Genomic DNA, 6059 nt, shown 5'->3' with positions numbered 1-6059 from the left:
ATAAGTAAATATTACCATGACGCCAAACAAATAAACGTTAGAACATGTACACATAGTGTACAATGGATATGACGAGCAAGCAGTCATTCGTTTGGTCTACCAAGTCGATGAACATTTTTGGTTACTTTTAGACACACGTGATGTTTACATGTGGACGTCAATCCAATGTACCTTCAACGACTTGTACAGGGTTGGTGTATTTTTCAACGGGTAAACATTCGTAGAAATCATGAAAGGTTATTTGAAACCATACGTCATGAAAACATAGACAAATAGTTCTTTATCAACTGTCCAAAATTTGAAGGTCGATTCTTAGACTATTGTAAAGGGCCTACTTTGAAATTAACGTGACACATAAGAATGTTTGATTGTTATGGTTTAATCATTTTATTTATCTCACTATTTTATCTCTTATCTTCTTTTCAGATCGATGGTCACCCTTTTCAAAATGTGTGGATTGGCAGGTGGAATTTTAACCAACCTTGTCATAAGGATATGATTGATCGTCTTGTTAGTGTCCACCTCTGACAATCAATGACAGAAAATGGCGTGTATACCGTACAGTGTTTGGCTGTTTATAGACTTCCTCTGGTACTTTGGGTCGGCTGCTTTAGTGTGCTCCGACGTCATTTTTGATATTCTGACGAGTATACGCTACTTTGGAGAAGGATGGTACGTGCCTTTCAGTTTCAGTATTGTTTTCATGCTCATACCTGCCATTCTCATCGGAGTAGCTGACTATTTGGACATCGATATCACAATTGTTGGCGACGAAGAAAATACAGCGAGTCAACAGAAACGGAAACGTAACAAGAAAAAGAAGAAGAAAAGAGCGAAGGACTGGGAGGAAGACAGGTTGACAACTGACGATGACGACACAGAGTCTCGAATTTGTGCCGAGGCTATGGCTCACCAAGTTCGACCTGCGAATGAGGAGGAGGAAGAAGCCTTGTTGCAATCGACATTATCACCCCCTCTTCACTGTGGACGAAAAAGTCCATCTCCAGCTCGTAGTTTACCACCAACACCTGAGGTTCAAACACCGAACGACGAGATCAAAGTCCGAATTGTCGATGAGTCGACTAAAGTGACAGAGGATGATGTATTGGTTGATACTAAGATAAAACAAATACATCTGAAATATGATGACAATGCGAACTCGAGGTACGATGAACAAGCCACAAGTGGTGAATCTGTGTCTAGTGTTATTACTACTAAGGATAATATAAGTATTAATTCTCAGGTTGAGGGACAGGAAATGCCGACGGAAGTCAACTTTATTCATGACGAAAACGAGCCTGTTACAAATGCAGAACTAGAAGGTATCGATCCAGACATCACCGATGGCAAAGGCACATGTAGAGCGCCCCCATTCATCTATTATCGGTCAGGAGCGAGACCTTCATTGACTGGCGAGGACCCTTTGATCAAGACAGTCATATCCGTCAGCGGCGATAGCTATAGCAACGAAATAAGAAAAAGTATCACCGAGATGGAGGTTGAAAACGAAGCTCCAAATGTATGTGTAACAGAAGACGAAACACCTGTTGATAATACCGAAAAATGCAGTATCAGCAAGAAATGCGCGAACATTTTGTGTGATCGTAGACTTTGGCTAGTTCTTAACTGTTTACTTCTTCAGTTAGCTGTGTTTGGGAGACGTTTTGTCCTCGCTAAAGATTTCGGTAAACGGTGGCTGAAATACATAAAATCGAACGCTGGGGATAGACGATCCCAGCGTGACAATGAGCGAACTGTTATGGAGGGCAAAGTTGTATACGATGTCCCAGAAAACGAAACACAATCGAAGTACCTCGATTTGATATATGAAGACGAGGCATTATTTCGATTATGGCTGATGGAGAGTTTGACAGAGTCATTACCACAACTTTTGATTAATTTATATCTGATTGTTAAGTATCAGAAAACTAGCTACGTTCAGTATATTAGTGCAATATTATCATTTTTAACATTGGTATGGGGAGTGACTAGTCCAGAACGCTATTATCGCGAAATGCAGGTTATCTTTGAAGGTAGAGACTACAAAACTCGTGCTGAGGCCATTCAGATATTTTCTATTTTCATCTACAAAGGACTACTTTTAGCCGCGAGGTCGTTGGCCTTGGTATTTTTCACCCTTGTTTTCAACTATTATATCATATTGGTGATATTTCTTCATTGGGCCATAGTTTTCTGCAGATTACTGTGGTATAAACTTAAACGACGTATACTGAGCGATGTTAGATACATACGGCTCGTGACACATAGTGTGTTCTGTATTTTCCTCTTCTTTCACGTCAGTAACAAGAAACGGATGCGTGGAGCAATGTTGCAATATTATAGTTTGTATGTTGTTGAAAATATAACTTTAATATTACTTTGGTACTTTTTAAAGGACACAGAAACTTTATATGATGCTCTCATATTGATTATCGTAATCGGGTTTACATTGCTAGGCGTTGTCCTAATGGCTATGTACTACATTTTCATCCACAAGTCCAATGCGTACATAATCGACTCCTATCGAGTTCTAGATGTATGTTGTGGACGCATTGTTTCCCGTAAGCCGAAGGACATGGTTGTATGTAAAAACATGCCAACTTGGATTAACTGCTATGTCAAGAAAACTACTACTCTAATACCAGTTTGTCAAGACCATGTGTATGTTCACCAGAGGGTTAAACCTTTAGAAGGACAGAAATTTTATTTTGGGACGGATACAGTTTTCTGTGCGCGTCCGGAAAACGTGAATGATTCGCCACCTGAAGAGCTATGCGACTCGACCGGTGATTTATGTTCAGTTGCTCTGGAAGCACAGAATTGGTTGAAGTGTCACGATGCGGGAAATGAAAAATTCGCCAAGAGTTCAGACTGCTTCTATGACTTCATAGATAATAGGGGTAGGGAGGTACATATAGCGTATAATAATTTTAAATGGTATCGTCCTCAGAGTGCCAGTGGAGGTGCTAGTACTGAGTATTGCAGTATAGACACTTAATCAAAATGTGCTTGTCTGTAAAAGTACGCCGTGCACGTGATGGGGCGCCCTCATCAGGCATCGGCCAACCCCCAAGCATTGCCAATGAGGCCGAGCATATGCATGCAACACGACGTATCTTAAAGTCTACAGATGGTTCTTTTAAAATAATGGTTAATGTCCACTCTTTTGAAATTTCCAGAGTTTACTCAAGACATTTTGTTTTGTTCACTTGCATAAATCTAAAGACGTAACAGTGTTGTATGATAAGTTTAATTTTGACTGACATAAAGAATTTATTGTCGAACCAGGGATATGAAGATGCGATGGTCTCTTTGACAGGCAGCTAGTTTGCTAAAAAGTTGTTGACTTATTTATCTAAAAGGCATAGTGTATTCACAAGAAAGTTTGCTTATTCAGTCATATTTTAATTCTACAAGACGATCATTCGTACGAGCTTACGATACACAAATTTTCCGTCTTTAAGGTCGAGTTTCAATCCCTGGTTCTCAGATTAGTGTTATCTTATCATATAAGCCTTGCAGATTACATAAGAACATTTTAGCAATAGCCTAAATATGTCTTACTGCCATAACGTTAACTCAAGTAGTTGAATGCACACACACACTCAATTTAAGAGTCTACACCCATATATCAGAGGTAATCTTTCTCGTTATACCTTGACCTCCATCTTCAAAGTCAAAGAGCACATTCCTCAAAAATAGCTTAAAGTGGCCATATGGATGAGAATTTGGTATTTATTTTGGATTTTTATTTGACAAAACAGCTTCACTATGTTTTTCTACTTGAAAAAATAAAGCGAAAGAACATATACCAAGTCCATGTTCGCAACTCAATACATTGCAAAAAGATGCAAATATTGTAAAATGTTTGTTATTGTACGTACAATAACAAACATTTTACACGTTGTTTAATGTTTTGCCGTTTATTGAGATGTGAACATGAACTTGGTATATGTTATTTCACATTATTTTTTCAAGTAGAAAAACATAGCGAAGCTGTTTTATCAAAATAAAAATCCAAAATAAATACCAAATTCTCATCCATATGGCCACTTTAAGAAATTTGTCTCTGTAGAGACATCACTGAAGTCTGTAATTATATAGAGGTTAGCTTTCAGCTGGACACTAAATCTTTGACCTTGACCTTCATCGTTAAGGTCAAGTAGTTAAGTGTTCAATAACTTTAGAAGTTTTATACCAAGTGACTCACATTATTAGAGGTAAACTTATTATTCAAACATTAACTTTTGACCTTGACCATCATCGTTAAGGTCAAGTAGTAAATTGTTCAATAACTTAAAAAGTTTTATACCAAGAGACTCGCCTTATTAGAGGTAAACGTATTATTCAAACATTAACTTTTGACCTTGACCTTGACCTTGATTGTTCAAAGTCGAATTTACTTCACCATACCACAAAACCAGTTTTGGGGACTATGTCTTCTTCAAAAGCTTGTTCAGGACCAACTTTTTCAATAGCATAATACAACTGTTTTTCACATCTAAATTTTATATTCCTAATCACTGAACTAGAATTAAGTAGTGATGGGCAAAATAGAAATATAGGCCTTATATTCCTTATGTTGTGTTCTAATTTATCTTTTTTTTGCTTACAAAAGTACTGACAAAGACTTTGGTCATTGGTACATATAAAAACTTACATTTTGGTGTCTGTATCATATAGACAGTAAAATGCTTAAATTTTTAACTTTTAGAACGATTTTATTTTTGTATGCCACCAATTTATCAATATTTAGTGCATAGGCTTATATATAGAAAACGTTTTTATTTGTGGTAATTCGGTATAGATTTCCCTTTTCTTTCTCTTTTTGCACTGCCGATCATTTCATTGTTTTGGGTAAACATTCGTTACCACAAGTGGTGTGTGCTGTCATTTATATTTTATTATGTAATTACAATAAGAATATTGATTTAAGTATAATATAATTATGTGTGTTTGACTTTTTGTCTACTCCTTATGCCAAGATTTGACCTTTTTTTCAAAGAGTCCGTCATTGGGACGTGACCATATACCAAGAGTCGTGTCATTGGGACGTTACCTTCTGCCCACTCTGATTAAAATCTGACCGTGTACAACATTACTGTAAGCGGAGTACTGCTTATCATATTACAAAGGTGTCCACTACTACTAGTATCACTATTTGTTTGTTGTTAAAGTGATTAACTTTACTTTGTCATTCAGGAGAGGTAAGTATGGACGAACTATTTTTGTGCACTTCAACAAGTGAACTAAACTTAGCGACAAACTTGGAGATCAATACTATAGTTATCTATCAACATCTATACATTTTTGTTCTGTTGTAAATGTAAATGTTTAGCTGTTCTGTCACTCTACGTTCAACCCTGACTTCGCCTTGGTGACTTGAACAGCTCTTCGCCGTCAGCGGGCTTAGAACTGATGTATATCTCCACAGGCATCCTATAGGTCGTGTAGGCGTCAATCTTGCACCCCTCTCTTCATCAGAAAGCATCGAACTTTTGCATACTAGCACTACGACCTTTCACAGCTGCCATTTATCATATCTGCTCTGTTGAGCAGACAGACTAGTATACATGGTTTTTTAAATATTTTTATGAGGGACTTGATATAAGTTGCAGGAGAGAGAGAGAGAGAGAGAGAGAGAGAGAGAGAGAGAGAGAGAGAGAGAGAGAGAGAGAGAGAGAGAGAGAGAGAGAGAGAGAGAGAGAGAGAGAGAGAGAGAGAGAAATGGTGTTTAGGGGAGGGTCACTATTTCTCATACAAATGTTTCGGGAGGTTCACTTTTGTTTGTGCAATAAACTCCTGACAAACACTGGCTCCCTCCCCTGTAATTTGTGGTCAGTTCTGGAATAACTACTTTGTGCCTTTTGGCTACCTAAGGCTAATTAGTATCAGTAGTATCGGTAAACTAGGTCAGCCGCATCATTTTAATAGTACAGGAATATCATGATTGTCCCTAACAGTAGAACAACCAGCAGATGTAACTGAATGCCTTCTGTACAACCTTTAGATTGTTGTTCCTTCATGCATTGTGACAAGGTAAGAACAAGACATGAAAC

Source organism: Glandiceps talaboti, chromosome 8, assembly GCF_964340395.1.
Source record: "Glandiceps talaboti chromosome 8, keGlaTala1.1, whole genome shotgun sequence".
NCBI classification, from domain to species: domain Eukaryota; kingdom Metazoa; phylum Hemichordata; class Enteropneusta; family Spengelidae; genus Glandiceps; species Glandiceps talaboti.
Note: the sequence above shows the minus strand (reverse complement) of the source record.